The 16,509-nt window shown below is 43.2% G+C and overlaps 9 pseudogenes; all 9 read right to left on the bottom strand.

Annotated features, from left to right (window-relative positions):
* Positions 1-1,039: 1,039 nt before the first annotated feature.
* On the bottom strand, positions 1,040-1,304 carry LOC130286980 (U2 spliceosomal RNA; annotated as a pseudogene).
* A 1,477-nt stretch (positions 1,305-2,781) lies between these two features.
* On the bottom strand, positions 2,782-3,048 carry LOC130288419 (U2 spliceosomal RNA; annotated as a pseudogene).
* Positions 3,049-4,519: 1,471 nt separating this feature from the next.
* Positions 4,520-4,783, bottom strand: LOC130287468 (U2 spliceosomal RNA; annotated as a pseudogene).
* Positions 4,784-6,232: 1,449 nt separating this feature from the next.
* LOC130288178 (U2 spliceosomal RNA) lies at positions 6,233-6,497 on the bottom strand (annotated as a pseudogene).
* Positions 6,498-7,960: 1,463 nt separating this feature from the next.
* On the bottom strand, positions 7,961-8,225 carry LOC130288147 (U2 spliceosomal RNA; annotated as a pseudogene).
* A 1,460-nt stretch (positions 8,226-9,685) lies between these two features.
* LOC130287467 (U2 spliceosomal RNA) lies at positions 9,686-9,949 on the bottom strand (annotated as a pseudogene).
* A 1,452-nt stretch (positions 9,950-11,401) lies between these two features.
* LOC130290209 (U2 spliceosomal RNA) lies at positions 11,402-11,665 on the bottom strand (annotated as a pseudogene).
* Positions 11,666-13,133: 1,468 nt separating this feature from the next.
* Positions 13,134-13,397, bottom strand: LOC130288669 (U2 spliceosomal RNA; annotated as a pseudogene).
* A 1,463-nt stretch (positions 13,398-14,860) lies between these two features.
* Positions 14,861-15,124, bottom strand: LOC130289802 (U2 spliceosomal RNA; annotated as a pseudogene).
* Positions 15,125-16,509: the final 1,385 nt, after the last annotated feature.

Raw genomic sequence — 16,509 nt, 5'->3', positions numbered from 1 at the left:
TTTTGGACTCTGGTATTTGCTGAATCCGGGTGACCTGACAATCGATGGTGGTGCCGCTGGTGATTCTGGCCTTCTTGGAATCTGTTGGGCCTATGTGTTAGCTCACACATCACTTGGGTATCCATGGTAACTACCACAACATGGTCATCTGCAGTTTACATCTAGCCCGTGGCATTGAATGGCATTTTAAAAGTGCTAAGGGTCCTGGTGCAATAATCCTCCCATGAGGATCAGCCTCAACGGCTTTGTAGATTGCACTCATGTCAGCAACTCCATATACATTTTTTTTTCTTCATGCTTCTTTCTTCATCCTTTTTTCTTTCTGTCATTCAGACTTTCATTCATTCGATCTCTCTCACTTACTTGCTTTAACTCATTTGTTCTCACTCACTCACTCACTCACTCACTCAATCACTCACTCACTCATTCACTCTCACTCACTCTCACTCTCTCACTCACTCGCTCACTAAGTCAGTCTCTCTCTCTCTCTCTCTTTTTCTTTTTATATATATTTTTTTCCGTCTTCTTCTTCTTCTTCTTCTTCTTCAGACCCTGTCATAGCACTAATGCCTTTCCAATACCACCAGCAGATGGAGACACTCCATTGCAACATTGGTTGTGAGCAGCAGTTTCTAAAAACAAATGCCTCATGGCGGATTTCCCATCCATCAATGGATGGTAAATTTTGTTTTTATCATTCACTGACCACAGAAACCATTGCATGGTCAAGCAACAGCAATGACACACCCTTGTGTATAGGCATGAGACCCTCATGTCATTTAACAGGATTCAGCACCACCCACAAGACAGCTACCTGTCATGTCATGTCAAACCTGCACAGGTGTGCTAGATTATTATTATTTAGTTTTATTTTATTTTTTTACACCAATCAGTGTGCAAACATGGTCATTAAAACGCTAAATGAATAGACGTTCATAAACCAGTCAGTGCAACTCATCATTTTGGTCTCCAATTCTCAAACTCAAATTCTCACCCACGGAGGATTAAATGAGAATCTTTCTTGTTTAACACTGGAATGGGGTGGTGCACTGTTCACTACCCGAAGATACTGCCACATCGGGTCAATGCATAGGGCGACAGAAGCAAGCTTCCAAATCAGCTCCCTTTCTCAAAAATCCATTTAATTTATAGTCCCCAGATAGGGAACGTATGTATCAGTATGTGCTCACAAGTCACCCAAGTGCAAGTATTCACACAAAAAAAAACGTGCCTCAGGATGGGATCTGTCGCAAGATCCTTTCTTTTTTTTACACTTGATCTAAGCCAAAAGGCCTAGAGGGGATAACCGGGAAAGGGGTGGACCCAACCATGTCCCCTTCATGAGCACTCACATTACTCATAGGAATGGAAGGAAGGCTGGCAGCCAACCAGCCTCCCATACACTTTCTGGGTGGGTGGCAGTCAGCCACCCATACATACATACAGCACAGGCTAAACCCACATCATCACTTAAAAAAGGACAGGCGACCATTGCACTCTGATTGAGCATTTAGCAATGCAATCCATAGCCTGGCTTTTGCCTGAACCCCCATCACTCCTCCTCTTGCATATAAGACAATATTTCAGATCTGCATATGAAAACAACACGCCTACCTTTGTTGCACATAGCTGCCTGCCTGTCTCTAGTTACCCCACTGGCTGTAGCTGCGTCCCTTCCGACATGGAATAACACCAACTGTAACGATAAACTGAAAATTAACAGTATAAACCTGCATCATTTTGGACTCTGGTATTTGCTGAATCCGGGTGACCTGACAATCGATGGTGGTGCCGCTGGTGATTCTGGCCTTCTTGGAATCTGTTGGGCCTATGTGTTAGCTCACACATCACTTGGGTATCCATGGTAACTACCACAACATGGTCATCCGCAGTTTACATCTAGCCCGTGGCATTGAATGGCATTTTAAAAGTGCTAAGGGTCCTGGTGCAATAATCCTCCCATGAGGATCAGCCTCAACGGCTTTGTAGATTGCACTCATGTCAGCAACTCCATATACATTTTTTTTTCTTCATGCTTCTTTCTTCATCCTTTTTTATTTCTGTCATTCAGACTTTCATTCATTCGATCTCTCTCACTCACTTGCTTTAACTCATTTGTTCTCACTCACTCACTCACTCACTCAATCACTCACTCACTCATTCACTCTCACTCACTCTCACTCTCTCACTCACTCGCTCACTAAGTCAGTCTCTCTCTCTCTCTCTTTTTCTTTTTATATATATTTTTTTTCCGTCTTCTTCTTCTTCTTCTTCTTCTTCTTCTTCTTCAGACCCTGTCATAGCACTAATGCCTTTCCAATACCACCAGCAGATGGAGACACTCCATTGCAACATTGGTTGTGAGCAGCAGTTTCTAAAAACAAATGCCTCATGGCGGATTTCCCATCCATCAATGGATGGTAAATTTTGTTTTTATCATTCACTGACCACAGAAACCAATGCATGGTCAAGCAACAGCAATGACACACCCTTGTGTATAGGCATGAGACCCTCATGTCATTTAACAGGATTCAGCACCACCCACAAGACAGCTACCTGTCATGTCATGTCAAACCTGCACAGGTGTGCTAGATTATTATTATTTAGTTTTATTTTATTTTTTTACACCAATCAGTGTGCAAACATGGTCATTAAAACGCTAAATGAATAGACGTTCATAAACCAGTCAGTGCAACTCATCATTTTGGTCTCCAATTCTCAAACTCAAATTCTCACCCACGGAGGATTAAATGAGAATCTTTCTTGTTTAACACTGGAATGGGGTGGTGCACTGTTCACTACCCGAAGATACTGCCACATCGGGTCAATGCATAGGGCGACAGAAGCAAGCTTCCAAATCAGCTCCCTTTCTCAAAAATCCATTTAATTTATGGTCCCCAGATAGGGAACGTATGTATCAGTATGTGCTCGCAAGTCACCCAAGTGCAAGTATTCACACAAAAAAAAAAAACGTGCCTCAGGATGCGATCTGTCGCAAGATCCTTTCTTTTTTTACACTTGATCTAAGCCAAAAGGCCTAGAGGGGATAACCGGGAAAGGGGTGGACCCAACCATGTCCCCTTCATGAGCACTCACATTACTCATAGGAATGGAAGGAAGGCTGGCAGCCAACCAGCCTCCCATACACTTTCTGGGTGGGTGGCAGTCAGCCACCCATACATACATACAGCACAGGCTAAACCCACATCATCACTTAAAAAAAGGACAGGCGACCATTGCACTCTGATGGAGCATTTAGCAATGCAATCCATAGCCTGGCTTTTGCCTGAACCCCCATCACTCCTCCTCTTGCATATAAGACAATATTTCAGATCTGCATATGAAAACAACACGCCTACCTTTGTTGCACATAGCTGCCTGCCTGTCTCTAGTTACCCCACTGGATGTAGCTGCGTCCCTTCCGACATGGAATAACACCAACTGTAACGATAAACTGAAAATTAACAGTATAAACCTGCATCATTTTGGACTCTGGTGTTTGCTGAATCCGGGTGACCTGACAATCGATGGTGGTGCCGCTGGTGATTCTGGCCTTCTTGGAATCTGTTGGGCCTATGTGTTAGCTCACACATCACTTGGGTATCCATGGTAACTACCACAACATGGTCATCTGCAGTTTACATCTAGCCCGTGGCATTGAATGGCATTTTAAAAGTGCTAAGGGTCCTGGTGCAATAATCCTCCCATGAGGATCAGCCTCAACGGCTTTGTAGATTGCACTCATGTCAGCAACTCCATATACATTTTTTTTTCTTCATGCTTCTTTCTTCATCCTTTTTTCTTTCTGTCATTCAGACTTTCATTCATTCGATCTCTCTCACTCACTTGCTTTAACTCATTTGTTCTCACTCACTCACTCACTCACTCACTCAATCACTCACTCACTCATTCACTCTCACTCACTCTCACTCTCTCACTCACTCGCTCACTAAGTCAGTCTCTCTCTCTCTCTCTCTTTTTCTTTTTATATATATTTTTTTCCGTCTTCTTCTTCTTCTTCTTCTTCAGACCCTGTCATAGCACTAATGCCTTTCCAATACCACCAGCAGATGGAGACACTCCATTGCAACATTGGTTGTGAGCAGCAGTTTCTAAAAACAAATGCCTCATGGCGGATTTCCCATCCATCAATGGATGGTAAATTTTGTTTTTATCATTCACTGACCACAGAAACCAATGCATGGTCAAGCAACAGCAATGACACACCCTTGTGTATAGGCATGAGACCCTCATGTCATTTAACAGGATTCAGCACCACCCACAAGACAGCTACCTGGCATGTCATGTCAAACCTGCACAGGTGTGCTAGATTATTATTATTTAGTTTTATTTTATTTTTTTACACCAATCAGTGTGCAAACATGGTCATTAAAACGCTAAATGAATAGACGTTCATAAACCAGTCAGTGCAACTCATCATTTTGGTCTCCAATTCTCAAACTCAAATTCTCACCCACGGAGGATTAAATGAGAATCTTTCTTGTTTAACACTGGAATGGGGTGGTGCACTGTTCACTACCCGAAGATACTGCCACATCGGGTCAATGCATAGGGCGACAGAAGCAAGCTTCCAAATCAGCTCCCTTTCTCAAAAATCCATTTAATTTATGGTCCCCAGATAGGGAACGTATGTATCAGTATGTGCTCACAAGTCACCCAAGTGCAAGTATTCACACAAAAAAAAACGTGCCTCAGGATGCGATCTGTCGCAAGATCCTTTCTTTTTTTACACTTGATCTAAGCCAAAAGGCCTAGAGGGGATAACCGGGAAAGGGGTGGAACCAACCATGTCCCCTTCATGAGCACTCACATTACTCATAGGAATGGAAGGAAGGCTGGCAGCCAACCAGCCTCCCATACACTTTCTGGGTGGGTGGCAGTCAGCCACCCATACATACATACAGCACAGGCTAAACCCACATCATCACTTAAAAAAAGGACAGGCGACCATTGCACTCTGATGGAGCATTTAGCAATGCAATCCATAGCCCGACTTTTGCCTGAACCCCCATCACTCCTCCTCTTGCATATAAGACAATATTTCAGATCTGCATATGAAAACAACACGCCTACCTTTGTTGCACATAGCTGCCTGTCTCTAGTTACCCCACTGGCTGTAGCTGCGTCCCTTCCGACATGGAATAACACCAACTGTAACGATAAACTGAAAATTAACAGTATAAACCTGCATCATTTTGGACTCTGGTATTTGCTGAATCCGGGTGACCTGACAATCGATGGTGGTGCCGCTGGTGATTCTGGCCTTCTTGGAATCTGTTGGGCCTATGTGTTAGCTCACACATCACTTGGGTATCCATGGTAACTACCACAACATGGTCATCTGCAGTTTACATCTAGCCCGTGGCATTGAATGGCATTTTAAAAGTGCTAAGGGTCCTGGTGCAATAATCCTCCCATGAGGATCAGCCTCAACGGCTTTGTAGATTGCACTCATGTCAGCAACTCCATATACATTTTTTTTTCTTCATGCTTCTTTCTTCATCCTTTTTTCTTTCTGTCATTCAGACTTTCATTCATTCGATCTCTCTCACTCACTTGCTTTAACTCATTTGTTCTCACTCACTCACTCACTCAATCACTCACTCACTCATTCACTCTCACTCACTCTCTCACTCACTCGCTCACTAAGTCAGTCTCTCTCTCTCTCTCTCTTTTTCTTTTTATATATATTTTTTCCGTCTTCTTCTTCTTCTTCTTCAGACCCTGTCATAGCACTAATGCCTTTCCAATACCACCAGCAGATGGAGACACTCCATTGCAACATTGGTTGTGAGCAGCAGTTTCTAAAAACAAATGCCTCATGGCGGATTTCCCATCCATCAATGGATGGTAAATTTGGTTTTTATCATTCACTGACCACAGAAACCAATGCATGGTCAAGCAACAGCAATGACACACCCTTGTGTATAGGCATGAGACCCTCATGTCATTTAACAGGATTCAGCACCACCCACAAGACAGCTACCTGTCATGTCATGTCAAACCTGCACAGGTGTGCTAGATTATTATTATTTAGTTTTATTTTATTTTTTTACACCAATCAGTGTGCAAACATGGTCATTAAAACGCTAAATGAATAGACGTTCATAAACCAGTCAGTGCAACTCATCATTTTGGTCTCCAATTCTCAAACTCAAATTCTCACCCACGGAGGATTAAATGAGAATCTTTCTTGTTTAACACTGGAATGGGGTGGTGCACTGTTCACTACCCGAAGATACTGCCACATCGGGTCAATGCATAGGGCGACAGAAGCAAGCTTCCAAATCAGCTCCCTTTCTCAAAAATCCATTTAATTTATGGTCCCCAGATAGGGAACGTATGTATCAGTATGTGCTCACAAGTCACCCAAGTGCAAGTATTCACACAAAAAAAAAACGTGCTTCAGGATGCGATCTGTCGCAAGATCCTTTCTTTTTTTACACTTGATCTAAGCCAAAAGGCCTAGAGGGGATAACCGGGAAAGGGGTGGACCCAACCATGTCCCCTTCATGAGCACTCACATTACTCATAGGAATGGAAGGAAGGCTGGCAGCCAACCAGCCTCCCATACACTTTCTGGGTGGGTGGCAGTCAGCCACCCATACATACATACAGCACAGGCTAAACCCACATCATCACTTAAAAAAAGGACAGGCGACCATTGCACTCTGATGGAGCATTTAGCAATGCAATCCATAGCCTGGCTTTTGCCTGAACCCCCATCACTCCTCCTCTTGCATATAAGACAATATTTCAGATCTGCATATGAAAACAACACGCCTACCTTTGTTGCACATAGCTGCCTGCCTGTCTCTAGTTACCCCACTGGCTGTAGCTGCGTCCCTTCCGACATGGAATAACACCAACTGTAACGATAAACTGAAAATTAACAGTATAAACCTGCATCATTTTGGACTCTGGTATTTGCTGAATCCGGGTGACCTGACAATCGATGGTGGTGCCGCTGGTGATTCTGGCCTTCTTGGAATCTGTTGGGCCTATGTGTTAGCTCACACATCACTTGGGTATCCATGGTAACTACCACAACATGGTCATCTGCAGTTTACATCTAGCCCGTGGCATTGAATGGCATTTTAAAAGTGCTAAGGGTCCTGGTGCAATAATCCTCCCATGAGGATCAGCCTCAACGGCTTTGTAGATTGCACTCATGTCAGCAACTCCATATACATTTTTTTTTCTTCATGCTTCTTTCTTCATCCTTTTTTCTTTCTGTCATTCAGACTTTCATTCATTCGATCTCTCTCACTCACTTGCTTTAACTCATTTGTTCTCACTCACTCACTCACTCAATCACTCACTCACTCATTCACTCTCACTCACTCTCACTCTCTCACTCACTCGCTCACTAAGTCAGTCTCTCTCTCTCTCTCTCTTTTTCTTTTTATATATATTTTTTTCCGTCTTCTTCTTCTGCTTCTTCTTCAGACCCTGTCATAGCACTAATGCCTTTCCAATACCACCAGCAGATGGAGACACTCCATTGCAACATTGGTTGTGAGCAGCAGTTTCTAAAAACAAATGCCTCATGGCGGATTTCCCATCCATCAATGGATGGTAAATTTTGTTTTTATCATTCACTGACCACAGAAACCAATGCATGGTCAAGCAACAGCAATGACACACCCTTGTGTATAGGCATGAGACCCTCATGTCATTTAACAGGATTCAGCACCACCCACAAGACAGCTACCTGTCATGTCATGTCAAACCTGCACAGGTGTGCTAGATTATTATTATTTAGTTTTATTTTATTTTTTTACACCAATCAGTGTGCAAACATGGTCATTGAAATGCTAAATGAATAGACGTTCATAAACCAGTCAGTGCAACTCATCATTTTGGTCTCCAATTCTCAAACTCAAATTCTCACCCACGGAGGATTAAATGAGAATCTTTCTTGTTTAACACTGGAATGGGGTGGTGCACTGTTCACTACCCGAAGATACTGCCACATCGGGTCAATGCATAGGGCGACAGAAGCAAGCTTCCAAATCAGCTCCCTTTCTCAAAAATCCATTTAATTTATGGTCCCCAGATAGGGAACGTATGTATCAGTATGTGCTCACAAGTCACCCAAGTGCAAGTATTCACACAAAAAAAAAACGTGCCTCAGGATGCGATCTGTCGCAAGATCCTTTCTTTTTTTACACTTGATCTAAGCCAAAAGGCCTAGAGGGGATAACCGGGAAAGGGGTGGACCCAACCATGTCCCCTTCATGAGCACTCACATTACTCATAGGAATGGAAGGAAGGCTGGCAGCCAACCAGCCTCCCATACACTTTCTGGGTGGGTGGCAGTCAGCCACCCATACATACATACAGCACAGGCTAAACCCACATCATCACTTAAAAAAAGGACAGGCGACCATTGCACTCTGATGGAGCATTTAGCAATGCAATCCATAGCCTGGCTTTTGCCTGAACCCCCATCACTCCTCCTCTTGCATATAAGACAATATTTCAGATCTGCATATGAAAACAACACGCCTACCTTTGTTGCACATAGCTGCCTGCCTGTCTCTAGTTACCCCACTGGCTGTAGCTGCGTCCCTTCCGACATGGAATAACACCAACTGTAACGATAAACTGAAAATTAACAGTATAAACCTGCATCATTTTGGACTCTGGTATTTGCTGAATCCGGGTGACCTGACAATCGATGGTGGTGCCGCTGGTGATTCTGGCCTTCTTGGAATCTGTTGGGCCTATGTGTTAGCTCACACATCACTTGGGTATCCATGGTAACTACCACAACATGGTCATCTGCAGTTTACATCTAGCCCGTGGCATTGAATGGCATTTTAAAAGTGCTAAGGGTCCTGGTGCAATAATCCTCCCATGAGGATCAGCCTCAACGGCTTTGTAGATTGCACTCATGTCAGCAACTCCATATACATTTTTTTTTCTTCATGCTTCTTTCTTCATCCTTTTTTCTTTCTGTCATTCAGACTTTCATTCATTCGATCTCTCTCACTCACTTGTTTTAACTCATTTGTTCTCACTCACTCACTCACTCAATCACTCACTCACTCATTCACTCTCACTCACTCTCACTCTCTCACTCACTCGCTCACTAAGTCAGTCTCTCTCTCTCTCTCTCTTTTTCTTTTTATATATATTTTTTTCCGTCTTCTTCTTCTTCTTCTTCAGACCCTGTCATAGCACTAATGCCTTTCCAATACCACCAGCAGATGGAGACACTCCATTGCAACATTGGTTGTGAGCAGCAGTTTCTAAAAACAAATGCCTCATGGCGGATTTCCCATCCATCAATGGATGGTAAATTTGGTTTTTATCATTCACTGACCACAGAAACCAATGCATGGTCAAGCAACAGCAATGACACACCCTTGTGTATAGGCATGAGACCCTCATGTCATTTAACAGGATTCAGCACCACCCACAAGACAGCTACCTGTCATGTCATGTCAAACCTGCACAGGTGTGCTAGATTATTATTATTTAGTTTTATTTTATTTTTTTACACCAATCAGTGTGCAAACATGGTCATTAAAACGCTAAATGAATAGACGTTCATAAACCAGTCAGTGCAACTCATCATTTTGGTCTCCAATTCTCAAACTCAAATTCTCACCCACGGAGGATTAAATGAGAATCTTTCTTGTTTAACACTGGAATGGGGTGGTGCACTGTTCACTACCCGAAGATACTGCCACATCGGGTCAATGCATAGGGCGACAGAAGCAAGCTTCCAAATCAGCTCCCTTTCTCAAAAATCCATTTAATTTATGGTCCCCAGATAGGGAACGTATGTATCAGTATGTGCTCACAAGTCACCCAAGTGCAAGTATTCACACAAAAAAAAACGTGCCTCAGGATGCGATCTGTCGCAAGATCCTTTCTTTTTTTACACTTGATCTAAGCCAAAAGGCCTAGAGGGGATAACCGGGAAAGGGGTGGACCCAACCATGTCCCCTTCATGAGCACTCACATTACTCATAGGAATGGAAGGAAGGCTGGCAGCCAACCAGCCTCCCATACACTTTCTGGGTGGGTGGCAGTCAGCCACCCATACATACATACAGCACAGGCTAAACCCACATCATCACTTAAAAAAAGGACAGGCGACCATTGCACTCTGATGGAGAATTTAGCAATGCAATCCATAGCCTGGCTTTTGCCTGAACCCCCATCACTCCTTCTCTTGCATATAAGACAATATTTCAGATCTGCATATGAAAACAACACGCCTACCTTTGTTGCACATAGCTGCCTGCCTGTCTCTAGTTACCCCACTGGCTGTAGCTGCGTCCCTTCTGACATGGAATAACACCAACTGTAACGATAAACTGAAAATTAACAGTATAAACCTGCATCATTTTGGACTCTGGTATTTGCTGAATCCGGGTGACCTGACAATCGATGGTGGTGCCGCTGGTGATTCTGGCCTTCTTGGAATCTGTTGGGCCTATGTGTTAGCTCACACATCACTTGGGTATCCATGGTAACTACCACAACATGGTCATCTGCAGTTTACATCTAGCCCGTGGCATTGAATGGCATTTTAAAAGTGCTAAGGGTCCTGGTGCAATAATCCTCCCATGAGGATCAGCCTCAACGGCTTTGTAGATTGCACTCATGTCAGCAACTCCATATACATTTTTTTTTCTTCATGCTTCTTTCTTCATCCTTTTTTCTTTCTGTCATTCAGACTTTCATTCATTCGATCTCTCTCACTCACTTGCTTTAACTCATTTGTTCTCACTCACTCACTCAATCACTCACTCACTCATTCACTCTCACTCTCACTCTCTCACTCACTCGCTCACTAAGTCAGTCTCTCTCTCTCTCTCTCTTTTTCTTTTTATATATATTTTTTTCCGTCTTCTTCTTCTTCTTCTTCAGGCCCTGTCATAGCACTAATGCCTTTCCAATACCACCAGCAGATGGAGACACTCCATTGCAACATTGGTTGTGAGCAGCAGTTTCTAAAAACAAATGCCTCATGGCGGATTTCCCATCCATCAATGGATGGTAAATTTTGTTTTTATCATTCACTGACCACAGAAACCAATGCATGGTCAAGCAACAGCAATGACACACCCTTGTGTATAGGCATGAGACCCTCATGTCATTTAACAGGATTCAGCACCACCCACAAGACAGCTACCTGTCATGTCATGTCAAACCTGCACAGGTGTGCTAGATTATTATTATTTAGTTTTATTTTATTTTTTTACACCAATCAGTGTGCAAACATGGTCATTAAAACGCTAAATGAATAGACGTTCATAAACCAGTCAGTGCAACTCATCATTTTGGTCTCCAATTCTCAAACTCAAATTCTCACCCACGGAGGATTAAATGAGAATCTTTCTTGTTTAACACTGGAATGGGGTGGTGCACTGTTCACTACCCGAAGATACTGCCACATCGGGTCAATGCATAGGGCGACAGAAGCAAGCTTCCAAATCAGCTCCCTTTCTCAAAAATCCATTTAATTTATGGTCCCCAGATAGGGAACGTATGTATCAGTATGTGCTCACAAGTCACCCAAGTGCAAGTATTCACACAAAAAAAAACGTGCCTCAGGATGCAATCTGTCGCAAGATCCTTTCTTTTTTTACACTTGATCTAAGCCAAAAGGCCTAGAGGGGATAACCGGGAAAGGGGTGGACCCAACCATGTCCCCTTCATGAGCACTCACATTACTCATAGGAATGGAAGGAAGGCTGGCAGCCAACCAGCCTCCCATACACTTTCTGGGTGGGTGGCAGTCAGCCACCCATACATACATACAGCACAGGCTAAACCCACATCATCACTTAAAAAAGGACAGGCGACCATTGCACTCTGATGGAGCATTTAGCAATGCAATCCATAGCCTGGCTTTTGCCTGAACCCCCATCACTCCTCCTCTTGCATATAAGACAATATTTCAGATCTGCATATGAAAACAACACGCCTACCTTTGTTGCACATAGCTGCCTGCCTGTCTCTAGTTACCCCACTGGCTGTAGCTGCGTCCCTTCCGACATGGAATAACACCAACTGTAACGATAAACTGAAAATTAACAGTATAAACCTGCATCATTTTGGACTCTGGTATTTGCTGAATCCGGGTGACCTGACAATCGATGGTGGTGCCGCTGGTGATTCTGGCCTTCTTGGAATCTGTTGGGCCTATGTGTTAGCTCACACATCACTTGGGTATCCATGGTAACTACCACAACATGGTCATCTGCAGTTTACATCTAGCCCGTGGCATTGAATGGCATTTTAAAAGTGCTAAGGGTCCTGGTGCAATAATCCTCCCATGAGGATCAGCCTCAACGGCTTTGTAGATTGCACTCATGTCAGCAACTCCATATACATTTTTTTTTCTTCATGCTTCTTTCTTCATCCTTTTTTCTTTCTGTCATTCAGACTTTCATTCATTCGATCTCTCTCACTCACTTGCTTTAACTCATTTGTTCTCACTCACTCACTCACTCACTCAATCACTCACTCACTCATTCACTCTCACTCACTCTCACTCTCTCACTCACTCGCTCACTAAGTCAGTCTCTCTCTCTCTCTCTCTCTTTTTCTTTTTATATATATTTTTTTCCGTCTTCTTCTTCTTCTTCTTCTTCAGACCCTGTCATAGCACTAATGCCTTTCCAATACCACCAGCAGATGGAGACACTCCATTGCAACATTGGTTGTGAGCAGCAGTTTCTAAAAACAAATGCCTCATGGCGGATTTCCCATCCATCAATGGATGGTAAATTTTGTTTTTATCATTCACTGACCACAGAAACCAATGCATGGTCAAGCAACAACAATGACACACCCTTGTGTATAGGCATGAGACCCTCATGTCATTTAACAGGATTCAGCACCACCCACAAGACAGCTACCTGTCATGTCATGTCAAACCTGCACAGGTGTGCTAGATTATTATTATTTAGTTTTATTTTATTTTTTTACACCAATCAGTGTGCAAACATGGTCATTAAAACGCTAAATGAATAGACGTTCATAAACCAGTCAGTGCAACTCATCATTTTGGTCTCCAATTCTCAAACTCAAATTCTCACCCACGGAGGATTAAATGAGAATCTTTCTTGTTTAACACTGGAATGGGGTGGTGCACTGTTCACTACCCGAAGATACTGCCACATCGGGTCAATGCATAGGGCGACAGAAGCAAGCTTCCAAATCAGCTCCCTTTCTCAAAAATCCATTTAATTTATGGTCCCCAGATAGGGAACTTATGTATCAGTATGTGCTCACAAGTCACCCAAGTGCAAGTATTCACACAAAAAAAAACGTGCCTCAGGATGCGATCTGTCGCAAGATCCTTTCTTTTTTTACACTTGATCTAAGCCAAAAGGCCTAGAGGGGATAACCGGGAAAGGGGTGGACCCAACCATGTCCCCTTCATGAGCACTCACATTACTCATAGGAATGGAAGGAAGGCTGGCAGCCAACCAGCCTCCCATACACTTTCTGGGTGGGTGGCAGTCAGCCACCCATACATACATACAGCACAGGCTAAACCCACATCATCACTTAAAAAAAGGACAGGCGACCATTGCACTCTGATGGAGCATTTAGCAATGCATAGCCTGGCTTTTGCCTGAACCCCCATCACTCCTCCTCTTGCATATAAGACAATATTTCAGATCTGCATATGAAAACAACACGCCTACCTTTGTTGCACATAGCTGCCTGCCTGTCTCTAGTTACCCCACTGGCTGTAGCTGCGTCCCTTCCGACATGGAATAACACCAACTGTAACGATAAACTGAAAATTAACAGTATAAACCTGCATCATTTTGGACTCTGGTATTTGCTGAATCCGGGTGACCTGACAATCGATGGTGGTGCCGCTGGTGATTCTGGCCTTCTTGGAATCTGTTGGGCCTATGTGTTAGCTCACACATCACTTGGGTATCCATGGTAACTACCACAACATGGTCATCTGCAGTTTACATCTAGCCCGTGGCATTGAATGGCATTTTAAAAGTGCTAAGGGTCCTGGTGCAATAATCCTCCCATGAGGATCAGCCTCAACGGCTTTGTAGATTGCACTCATGTCAGCAACTCCATATACATTTTTTTTTCTTCATGCTTCTTTCTTCATCCTTTTTTCTTTCTGTCATTCAGACTTTCATTCATTCGATCTCTCTCACTCACTTGCTTTAACTCATTTGTTCTCACTCACTCACTCACTTACTCACTCAATCACTCACTCACTCATTCACTCTCACTCACTCTCTCACTCACTCGCTCACTAAGTCAGTCTCTCTCTCTCTCTCTCTTTTTCTTTTTATATATATTTTTTTCCGTCTTCTTCTTCTTCTTCTTCTTCTTCAGACCCTGTCATAGCACTAATGCCTTTCCAATACCACCAGCAGATGGAGACACTCCATTGCAACATTGGTTGTGAGCAGCAGTTTCTAAAAACAAATGCCTCATGGCGGATTTCCCATCCATCAATGGATGGTAAATTTTGTTTTTATCATTCACTGACCACAGAAACCAATGCATGGTCAAGCAACAGCAATGACACACCCTTGTGTATAGGCATGAGACCCTCATGTCATTTAACAGGATTCAGCACCACCCACAAGACAGCTACCTGTCATGTCATGTCAAACCTGCACAGGTGTGCTAGATTATTATTATTTAGTTTTATTTTATTTTTTTACACCAATCAATGTGCAAACATGGTCATTAAAACGCTAAATGAATAGACGTTCATAAACCAGTCAGTGCAACTCATCATTTTGGTCTCCAATTCTCAAACTCAAATTCTCACCCACGGAGGATTAAATGAGAATCTTTCTTGTTTAACACTGGAATGGGGTGGTGCACTGTTCACTACCCGAAGATACTGCCACATCGGGTCAATGCATAGGGCGACAGAAGCAAGCTTCCAAATCAGCTCCCTTTCTCAAAAATCCAATTAATTTATGGTCCCCAGATAGGGAACGTATGTATCAGTATGTGCTCACAAGTCACCCAAGTGCAAGTATTCACACAAAAAAAAACGTGCCTCAGGATGCGATCTGTCGCAAGATCCTTTCTTTTTTTACACTTGATCTAAACCAAAAGGCCTAGAGGGGATAACCGGGAAAGGGGTGGACCCAACCATGTCCCCTTCATGAGCACTCACATTACTCATAGGAATGGAAGGAAGGCTGGCAGCCAACCAGCCTCCCATACACTTTCTGGGTGGGTGGCAGTCAGCCACCCATACATACATACAGCACAGGCTAAACCCACATCATCACTTAAAAAAAGGACAGGCGACCATTGCACTCTGATGGAGCATTTAGCAATGCAATCCATAGCCTGGCTTTTGCCTGAACCCCCATCACTCCTCCTCTTGCATATAAGACAATATTTCAGATCTGCATATGAAAACAACACGCCTACCTTTGTTGCACATAGCTGCCTGCCTGTCTCTAGTTACCCCACTGGCTGTAGCTGCGTCCCTTCCGACATGGAATAACACCAACTGTAACTATAAACTGAAAATTAACAGTATAAACCTGCATCATTTTGGACTCTGGTATTTGCTGAATCCGGGTGACCTGACAATCGATGGTGGTGCCGCTGGTGATTCTGGCCTTCTTGGAATCTGTTGGGCCTATGTGTTAGCTCACACATCACTTGGGTATCCATGGTAACTACCACAACATGGTCATCTGCAGTTTACATCTAGCCCGTGGCATTGAATGGCATTTTAAAAGTGCTAAGGGTCCTGGTGCAATAATCCTCCCATGAGGATCAGCCTCAACGGCTTTGTAGATTGCACTCATGTCAGCAACTCCATATACATTTTTTTTTCTTCATGCTTCTTTCTTCATCCTTTTTTCTTTCTGTCATTCAGACTTTCATTCATTCGATCTCTCTCACTCACTTGCTTTAACTCATTTGTTCTCACTCACTCACTCACTCACTCAATCACTCACTCACTCATTCACTCTCACTCACTCTCACTCTCTCACTCACTCGCTCACTAAGTCAGTCTCTCTCTCTCTCTCTCTTTTTCTTTTTATATATATTTTTTTCCGTCTTCTTCTTCTGCTTCTTCTTCTTCTTCTTCTTCAGACCCTGTCATAGCACTAATGCCTTTCCAATACCACCAGCAGATGGAGACACTCCATTGCAACATTGGTTGTGAGCAGCAGTTTCTAAAAACAAATGCCTCATGGCGGATTTCCCATCCATCAATGGATGGTAAATTTTGTTTTTATCATTCACTGACCACAGAAACCAATGCATGGTCAAGCAACAGCAATGACACACCTCTGTGTATAGGCATGAGACCCTCATGTCATTTAACAGGATTCAGCACCACCCACAAGACAGCTACCTGTCATGTCATGTCAAACCTGCACAGGTGTGCTAGATTATTATTATTTAGTTTTATTTTATTTTTTTACACCAATCAGTGTGCAAACATGGTCATTAAAACGCTAAATGAATAGACGTTCATAAACCAGT

Source organism: Hyla sarda, chromosome 8 (assembly GCF_029499605.1).
Source record: "Hyla sarda isolate aHylSar1 chromosome 8, aHylSar1.hap1, whole genome shotgun sequence".
In the NCBI taxonomy this organism is placed as follows: domain Eukaryota; kingdom Metazoa; phylum Chordata; class Amphibia; order Anura; family Hylidae; genus Hyla; species Hyla sarda.
Note: the sequence above shows the minus strand (reverse complement) of the source record. Positions and strands in the feature narration are given on the sequence as shown.